General features: G+C 36.9%; 1 long non-coding RNA gene across 1 annotated transcript; it reads left to right on the top strand.

Moving 5' to 3' along the window:
- The first annotated feature begins 1,200 nt into the window (after nucleotides 1-1,200).
- Nucleotides 1,201-3,010, top strand: LOC141300098 (uncharacterized). The gene is made up of 3 exons (XR_012341921.1): nucleotides 1,201-1,414; nucleotides 1,515-1,644; nucleotides 2,529-3,010. It is a non-coding gene; the product is annotated as an uncharacterized lncRNA (long non-coding RNA).
- The last annotated feature ends 6,770 nt before the right edge of the window (nucleotides 3,011-9,780 follow it).

Raw genomic sequence — 9,780 nt, 5'->3', positions numbered from 1 at the left:
GTGCCGTCAGAATGAGAGTCCAAACAGCTGATAAAAACACAATAATCTACAAGTAATACACATCAGTCCATCAATTAACATCTTGTGAAGTGAAAAGCTGTGTGTTTGTAATAAATAAAACCCATGCATGTTTAACTTCATGTGAGACCTTTATATAACTTTCTCTATAGTGAAAAGCCATCTCGACTGAATCAGGAGAGAAATATGCACAGATAATGCACCATTTACAAGTGAAAACAATCCAGAACAGTTCTAAATAATTATGTTAATAATGACGTTACCAAGGGATGGGCATTTTTACTGAAGGAAGCGTTATTACAGATGAGCTGCACAGCAAATTTCTGGAGTTCGAAAATCAGGAGTTAGGCAAAAAAGTGCGAAAGTGTTAAATTTTTGGAGTTTATTTTTTAACTCTCACTACATTTTGTGTTACGGGATACTCCCTGGCTGTGTTGTATTTCGGAGTTCATTCATTGGTGTTCAGGAGCACGTTTTAACGTTACATCAGGAGCGCGCCATGACACGAGCCTGGTTGTGCCACACGAGGACTGATGAAGTTGTCTACTTCGTCTTGAGGTAGGTAAAAAACTAATTCCAAAATGTTCTTTATCTTCTGACAGACCGCTGATTACATAGCTGTTACGTTATATACTGTGTACTGACGCCAATAACCGCGGCGAACTTTGTGTTGAATGAATCTCCGATGCAAAACATGGCTGTTTTGAGCGGACTTTTTTTCCCGATGTGAACAAGCTAATATTAGCTAACGTCTTTCTGTTCACCTTATTTTTGTAAACGAGTGTTTTGCTGTCAAATTTAAGTAGTGACTCGCTCAAGAAACATTCTGTTAAGCTTCCATAAAGTAATGCCTACGAGACGAGGTAATATCTAGCAATGTCAGTAAACTGAAGTGTCTAACGTTACCCTGGCTTAAAACATCATAGTTTATCCATGAACGTGTAACGTTAAAGTTATGCCTGTAATGTTTTGAGTCATAACGGCTAACGTTACAAATGTTTTAGTAGTGACTCGTGTCTTAATGAGAGTTCGTGGCTTTCATATTAAACATTTTGCATTTTCAATCACACTAACATTAGAGGTTATTTTAAATTACATGTTTTCTCTTCTTTGTCAGGATGTTGACAAGTGCAGGATGGAGGGAAGTAGTAGTAAAACTGGACGAAATTTGTTTCTCAGATTTTCTCAATTCAGGTGAGTTATATGTTTAGTAATCAGTTAATAAAGAGTAAGTGACTGTAATTTTATGATTTGTTTTGTTAATAACATGTTGTTGATGTTATTGTGTAGTCCAACAGAAGTTTTTGATACCAGAAAACGACACTGAAAATCACAGATGACTAGGGCTCAGCTGATGTACTACACGTTTTCTTGCTTCTTGGATGTCAAAGGACTGGTAAGGGTTAAATAATATTTCAAAATTTTATTGGAAAATATATATATATATATATATTGTTACATTTGTCTGAACAATTATCGTTTTTTTTTTTTTTTAGATTTACAAGAGTTATCACGGATGCTTGAAATAGTGGTTGCTACAAGGATCCTGGAAAAATTGAACACTTGGAAAGTAATTAAGGCCATGAAGATCAATTTTGAAGAGGCAACATATCATCTGGTGAAAAGGTTTGTTTAGACAACACTATTATGTTCCAAATATTTAGCTTGAATTAATTCACTCATCCAGTCATCCAAGATGTTCATGTCTTTCTTTCATCAGTCATAAAGAAATAGTGTTTTATGAGGAAAGCATTGCAGGATTTTTCTCAACATAGTGGATTTCTGTGGTGCTTAACGGGTTGAATACATTTATATTACAGTTTTTAACCTCAAATGCTGGTCTTGTCTACCTCTGCGATGCACATGCATACTCTGTGCACTCTGGTTCAATACATTTAGAGTATATCGAAAAACTCTTCTCATTTTATCATTGATGTTCAACCTTTTTTTTCTTTCTTTTTTTGTTGCAAAGGGCATTTGATCATCTTTGCACGTTCACTTTGTAAACACTGGGTCGGTACTTCTACAGCGATGTAGGACAATTTGGAAGTTAGATATGGATGAAACTGAGATGGTAGTTTTTTGACGTACCCTAACTGTCTTGAACCAGAGTGCACAAAGTACGTATGCTCAATGCACAGCTAGACAAGATGAGCATTTGTGGTTAAGACGTGCACAAATATTAATTTATTAATGAAAGTAACACATTGTTTTGCTAGATAAGACCCTTCTTCCCCGGCTGGGATGGTTTAGAGCCATTTGAAGTTGCATTGAAACTGCAATTCTGAAATTCAAACTCGCAAGCACCATTTAAGTTATATGGAGAGAAATGCTGTGAAATGAATGTTTTTCTTAAAAAAACAATTTCTTTGTGACTGAAGAAAGAAAAGAAATACATGAACCTCTTGGATGACAAGCAGGTGAGTAAATTATCTGTATTTTTTGTTCTGGAAGTGGACTCTTCCTTTAATGCCTATTGTTTATAAAGGGATGTTTATCTTGTGTTTCAGTCATGCCAAAGTCTTGATGACCATCACCTGGCCACTAAAGAAAAACCCTCAGCCATATCTTCTTGCCTCAGGGACATCAAAAGCACAGGTTTCCACCTTTTACATTGTCTTGGACAGAGAAGTTTCGCCTTGTCAGTCATGTACATCCTTGGGTATTGTTGAAGAGCTGTTCAAGTAAAGTAAAGTATCATGATGCTCTGTCCAGCCTGTACATATATTTTTTTTTTTTTACAGACAAATGTATATAATATTGATATAGGTACAACTGAAGTCAAAGAACTGAGAGCAAGGCAGTTGAACAAGCAATAATTTTCTTATTTAAGCAAAATGTTAAGTTCTGTCCTCATGGAATGTATCCTGGTATCACTGTGGATTTTTTCTTGTTACTTCATCTGATTTATATCTACCTCATTTTATAATCATTCAGGCTTGATTTTATATAATGCAATGATGTGTTGTTGACTATGCTGTATACAATTTTACTAAACATTTCCTGTTGGCACTGCAGACATATTAAATGTAAATGTTTTGCTGTTAGATTTTACAGTATTTTATGACAGCAGTTAATTTCAAAGTGTTTACATGCATGGAATTTCTAAATCCAATCTATGTATTTCCTCAAATAAAAGCAGAAAGTTGAGAGTATGGCTTTCAGTGTAGTCATTTCCACATAAAACATATTGTGTTTTTAACACTGGTTAAAGAGTTTAAATTATAATTAACTAAATTTTAGAGTTAAAATTACTCTCCAAATTATTAATATTTTAACTCCAGAAAGTGTTAAAATTTAACTCTGAGAGAGTGTTAAAAATTCAACTCCAAGAGCGGAGTTATTTTAACTCTGCGCTGGAGTCTATTTGATGGTCACGCATGTACACTCAGATTGAGTTGATTTTAACTACCAGGGAGTTTATTCCAAAGACCAGAATTTGCTGTGTGCGTAGAAATTAGACCTACACACAACAGCGTTTTAAGAACAAAACAACTGACAAATACCTTGAAATTATTATCTGATCAATGTCTTGAGGTGTGGTAACCATAGTATAAATGGAATAATTTACTTCGGTCCGTTGAATTCTTACAAAATAATGCTTTGCGTCATGGCTAGGGTTGGGTATCATTTGAATTTTATCAATTTTGATTCCGATTCTGATTCAGCTTATCGATTCCGATTCTTTTCGATTCCCAGTTTCGATTCCAATTTAGTAAAAAAAACAACAACAACAACAAACACAAAAGTCAAACATTAATATATTAAACATGTTTATTTTCAGTGCTAGCTTGCAACATATTATTTTATTACAGGGGTTCTCAACCTTTTTTATATCAGGGCCCCCTTCTTCCCGGTTCAATTTTGCAAGGCCCCCCTATGCCTGACATTTCCTCTAAAAGTGTTTATTTTTTAACCTTTTTTATTAACCTAAACATTTGTTTTGCCTTTTTATTTTTCTCCTGCATGTTATAAAAAAATCAAACAAACTTTAAATTAAAGCTATACTTTTGAATTTAAAAGAAAACCCTCTGCTCTAACTTTTTAACATGAATATACATACACAAATTTAATTCAGACATTCTTCAGAGTACTCTTTCTTAAGTGACTGAATATCTACTGTTTGTATTTATTATAAAATAAACATATAAATGAAAAATACAGTAAAGACATTGTAAATCTGTTTATGCTGGTGCTCATATGTGCATAAACACCACTGACCCTTACAAGATCCACCTCTATGGGTAAGCATTCATTATAAAAAAACTCACAGGACATTCATTTTGAAAACTATGCAAATATTTTGAAATTTCATGCAAAAATACTATGGATCAGAGTCCTGAAAGCATGAATAGTTTGTGAATCAACAGCGGACTTATGCGTGCCTAATGTACAACTCTGATATACAAGAAGGAATACATTAGGCACGTGCGAGTTTGTTACTATTACTCTGGTCATCTTTGCCTTTAAATAACCGGGAGGGTTTGTTTCATGCAGAAAAGAGATGAAGCAGATATCTGTCTTCCCCCGGGGGTATAAGTTACTTTTATGTGGGCTTTTGCGGGACGAAATAACATATATTCCTTCTGGAGCGGGCGGGCGCAGGACTAAAATCCATCCCTTGCAGATCTCTAAGATGAAGTTTGCGTGCAGCGGTAGATTTGTCTTCGGGTTTTACAAAGCGTAGACACTTTTAAACTCTTACCGCGATCCATCTTTTCAACTGATGTTTACAATACCACGTAAGGTCCTGGCAGATCGCACGCGCGGAAGGTCCTGGCAGTCAGATCACTAGATGAAAAAATGCACCCAGGAATCGAAACGAGGAATCGAAATTTAAATTTTATAACAAGTATCCGATTCTTTATCTTAAGTATCCGATTCCAGAATCGGAATCGATTTTCGATTCCCTACCCTATAGTCATGGCTGCAGCACCAGCTCAGGTGTGCATTATTTTCTAAGAATTCAACAGGCTAGCGTCAGTTATTCTTTACTTATTGTGATGTTTTTATCAGCTGTTTGGACTCTCATTCTAACGGCACCCATTCACTGTAGAGGATCCATTGGTGAGCAAGGTATGTAAAATGCTAAATTTCTTCATATCTCTTCTGATGAAAAAAAAGCCATCTACATCTGCTCTCCATCCAGGTGCTCAGAACTGTGTGAGGTCCTAACAGGAGGAGTGTAAGGCCTTACATCAGTCTGCCTCAATATATTAACCATCGCCGAAACATCCCCCTGAAATCAGCCGGTCTGACACATCCACATTTCCCCCTGAATCTGTCATTTATGTATAGCTTTACAAGAATTTCACCTCTGTTGCACCTTGCAAGACATTGACAGTATGAGATTTTTGCAGAGGGCAACATCATATAATTTTGGTTTTACACTCTTATGTGCATTTAGTCTTTTCAAAAAGGGTGATATAAAATATAAGATCATGAAAATAAGGTTTCATTTTTTTTTTTTTTTTAAGTTTTAGTACTTGTTCTTTTGATACCGTCTGAACTTTTTTTTTTTTTTTTTTTGAACGCATAATGAATGTTGACACAAATATTACATAAGCACCAGAACACCTAGAGCTTATCACAGCAGTGCTGCACTCAGGCGAGAACTGTTCTCCCATTCTGACATGGCATCACACTTGTTCTGAACAAGGTCCACTGCCTCCATGTGCTCCAGGGCGTCTGGTGTGTCCTGGGTAAGCAGCACTTCACTATGACACTAATGCAGTCTGACAGAAAGCTCATACATTACCTGGAATTTGCAGAGGGAACTCTGAGAACAAAACGAAAGGGGCAAAAAAGGTGAGAAAGAGTGACAGAAAGATTTTTACAGTAAATGATTTTAAACATTTTGTCTGACAAATTGTTAATATTAATAATTGTGGCTAAACAGGGACAGGGACCTATTTAACCAAAACAGCTGCTGCTCTCTCTGTTATCAAGGTTATGACCTCCTTCAAGTGTCAACTATGTGACTTTTTAATAAATAGTGGACAAAATTAAATATTTTTTTGCTTGCAATACTAAACAAGAACTTGCCAACTTTTGACCCTGTCCACTTAAAGGGATAGTTCACCCAAAAATGAAAATGACCCCATGATTTACTCATCCTCAAGCCATCCTAGGTGTATATGACTTTCTTCTTTCAGACAAATACAGTCAGAGGCTCTCCCAAGCTTTATAATGGCATTGAATGGGGTTTAAGCCCCACAAAACTGTCCATAAATCATAAAAAGTGCTCTACACAGATCACCGGTCATGAAACAGAAGTATAAAACGAGGATTTGTAAAGAAAAGCGCCAGAGGATTTCAGTATAAGCCAAGTGGAGACTGGTTTTCTCAGTTCTCGAAAGACTACTGTATTCTAACCAGAGCTTACAATTTTCAGTTTACTGAGAGTTATTTATTGTTTACTAATTTCCTTGTATTATATTGGAATTTTTAAAACAAGTTTACGTATATGAGGATGTACTTATTTAAAAAAAAAAAAAAAAAAAGATAAACTAAGAAAGAAAGAACTTGAACTAAAACATTTGCAGCCTTTAAATCATAATGTCAGGATCTTTATTATTGTCTTGTCTAAGACACAGAGTGGAACCTCTGATAAAGGGTGAGATTTATGTAAAGGTACGGAGACATATTGAAGACCGAGCCGTAGAGGATAATATCACCCTACATCTAGACAATCTGATAAGAATAAAGGTTAGCTCTGTCTTCATGCAAATTCATTGAAAAAATGAAAGTCTTCCACAAAAGAGTAATGTTGGTATTGTACGTCTGCAGACATTTGGGGTTAGTTAACCTTGTGAGCTGCACAGAAGAATTTAATTTCAAAAATCTGTAGCTTTTAGGGGGGGGGGGGGGGGTAATAATTATTCCTTTATGGTGAGTTATTTTCTTTATTAGGACAGATTTGGAGAACTTTTTTAATTTTAGAACATTTTACCATAATTTGCTCTCTAAAAGGTCTTGGTCTAGGGTGCCGTCAGAATGAGAGTCCAAACATCTGAAAAAAAAACAAAAAAAACACATTACAATAATCCAGTAATCCACACACCTCTAGTCCATCGATTAACATCTTGTGAAGTGGAAAGCTGTGTGTTTGTAAGAAACAAATCTATCATTAGGACATTTTAACTTTAAGCTGTTGCTTCTGGCCAAAATACAACTGCATAATTAATAATAACACCTCCTCCAGTGAAAAGTTTCCTCTCACATTAAAATCCACCAGCATATTTGTTTAGGACTGTTTTGGACCATTTTGGCTTGTAAACAGTGTTGGATCTGTGTATATTACTCTCCTGATTCATAAATGTCGCTGGAGGAAGCAAAGTTATGGATAAAGGAATTGTATGAAATCAATGGTTTGATTTTTTTTTTTTTTTTTTTATACACACAGCTTTTCACTTTACATGACATTAAAGGGATAGTAAAAAAATAAATAAATAGCCCATTATTTACTCACCCTCCAGGCATACTAGGTGTATATGACTTCCTTCTTTCAGATGAATCCAATCAGAGATAAGGTTGAGTCCGAAATTTTGTATGCGTTTTTTTTTTTTTTTTTTGACAAACGAAAGTTTCGAAGTTGGTGTGTAAATGTTATTGATACAGTGTGAGGTCGTGTTTTTTAATGTGCGAAAATTTCAGACGAGAATTTCGGACTCACCGTGCAATGACCTTTATATTAAAAATTATCATATAACGTTACTTTGTGTCAACAGAATGTTCAAAAGGGAGCATTAAAAAAAGTGTTATCAAATTATCCTGGCATTTCCAGGTTTTAGAATGACATGGGCGGGTGTTTCTCTGCATCAGTCTAAATAAAGTCCAATAAAGTGCATCCATCCATAATAAAAAGTGCCTCGCATGGCTCTGGGGGGGGGGTGAATAAAGTCCTCCTGTAGAGAATTGATGCATTTTGTAAGAAAAATATTCATATTTAAAATGTAATAATCACTTTAATCTAGCTTGCGCCAACTGGTTTTACATGGAATGAAAACCATTCTCTTCTTGGCTTAAATGAAAATCCTCAAAAAAAAAAAAAAAAATTCTTCACAAATCCTCATTTTGAACTTATAATTTGTGACCATTGTTTGGTTTTGATCTCTTCACGGTGCGTTCGTGTTCATCATTTCTGAGCGGCATTTCATCCGCCTGGAGCTGCCTTCGTGTGTATGACCAGTTAGCGCAAACTAGATAAAAGTGATTATAACATTTTATTTCTAAATTATGTGAGAAATAATGAGAGCATGTTCTAGTGCACCCCCAAAACAAAATATAGACTTGTACAAGAGCATAATAGGACCCCTTTAATATAACTCTGATTGAATTTGTCTGAAAGAACGAAGTCGCTTACACCTGAGATGCCTATAGGGTGCAATTTACCCTTTAATTGATGGACTACAATCATGTGGGTCACTTGCATAACATTGAGATGTTTTTATCAGCTGTTTGTACTCTCATTCTGACTGCACTTATTTAATGCAGAGCATCTATTGGTGTGCAAATTTCCATTTGTGGGCAAACTAGTCCTAAATGGCTTTACACCGAAGTGTCAATTAAATGATTTTAATTTACCAAATAGCCCAAAACTTTGTCCAGAGAGAGTACGCAATGGTCTGTTGCTTTAAATGTGTGCTGAGGTGACGTTTCCCCTGCTCAGCACAGCATCAGTTTCAGAGTTTATTTAGTTGGAAATAAGAATGATGCCTTCCATAGTTAAAGTCTAAACTAAAAGTGACCCCTCTCTGTGTTAAAGGGCTAGTTGGGGTCACTTCAACCATTAAGCCATTAACACACAGTGGTCCACCATTTATCCAGTTCTCTTTTTTCATATGGTCATAAACATGCTTGTAAACACAACCACATGTACGGCCATTGCCGCAGGCTGGCTGCACTCACACTAAGACAGTTAATGATGCAGAAAATTAAACGGGTACATTGGATATACGAGCCGCTGTAGTCTTTAACAAGAAGCTCTCTTGCACGATTCATCAGTACATGTTATAATAAAAGGAGAAATGTCAGTAATCATTAAAAATGTGATAACTTGCTCCTCCTCTGAAACAGCTTTCCTTGTTTGCTTGCATCACCCAGGTCACAAAGGCTATTGTCACAGGGACGGTCTGAGACGAGCGGATCCATTCGCAGCATTTTATTGGAACAGACAAACACACAGGGGCAGGCAGAAATCGTCGTCAAACACAGGCAGAAAGGTCGGGGCTGGCAGCGAGAATCAAACACAAGAGGGAGTCCAGGAATCAAAAACACAGGAAATCAAACACGGGAAAGAAACGCTCAGAATGTAGCCGAGGCAATACAAGACTTCGCCGGGAGTGAAGTGTGAGTGTGGCTTATATGCTATGTGTCAATGAGCTGCAGGTGTGTGTGGGTGTGTCAGTCCCGGGTATGAAGGATTGTGGGGAATGTAGTAGTCCATGAAGTGGGAGTGTGACACCTGGTGGTGAACGGACAGAAAGGCTACAGACCTGCTTTGTAATAGAGCCCCCCCCCCAAAAAAAAAGAGCGGCTTCCAGACGCTCCAACCACATAATGATACCGGAGGGTGGTGGAGCGGAGGCGGAACAGGGGGAGGGATGGAGGGCCAGGTCCATGTGGGGGTGAAGCAGCTATGAACTGAGGCGGGACCGGAAAATCTGAGAGCCAGACAGAAGCCCTCCAAGGTAGTGCAGACAGATCAGGGACCCACCAGGGCGGAACAGATGGAGTAGAAGCCTGCCAGGGTGGAGTAGA

The sequence above is a fragment of the Garra rufa genome, chromosome 24 (genome assembly GCF_049309525.1).
Source record: "Garra rufa chromosome 24, GarRuf1.0, whole genome shotgun sequence".
Lineage (NCBI taxonomy): Eukaryota > Metazoa > Chordata > Actinopteri > Cypriniformes > Cyprinidae > Garra > Garra rufa.
The sequence above is the reverse complement of the archived record's forward strand: the minus strand, read 5'-3'. Positions and strand labels throughout refer to the sequence as shown.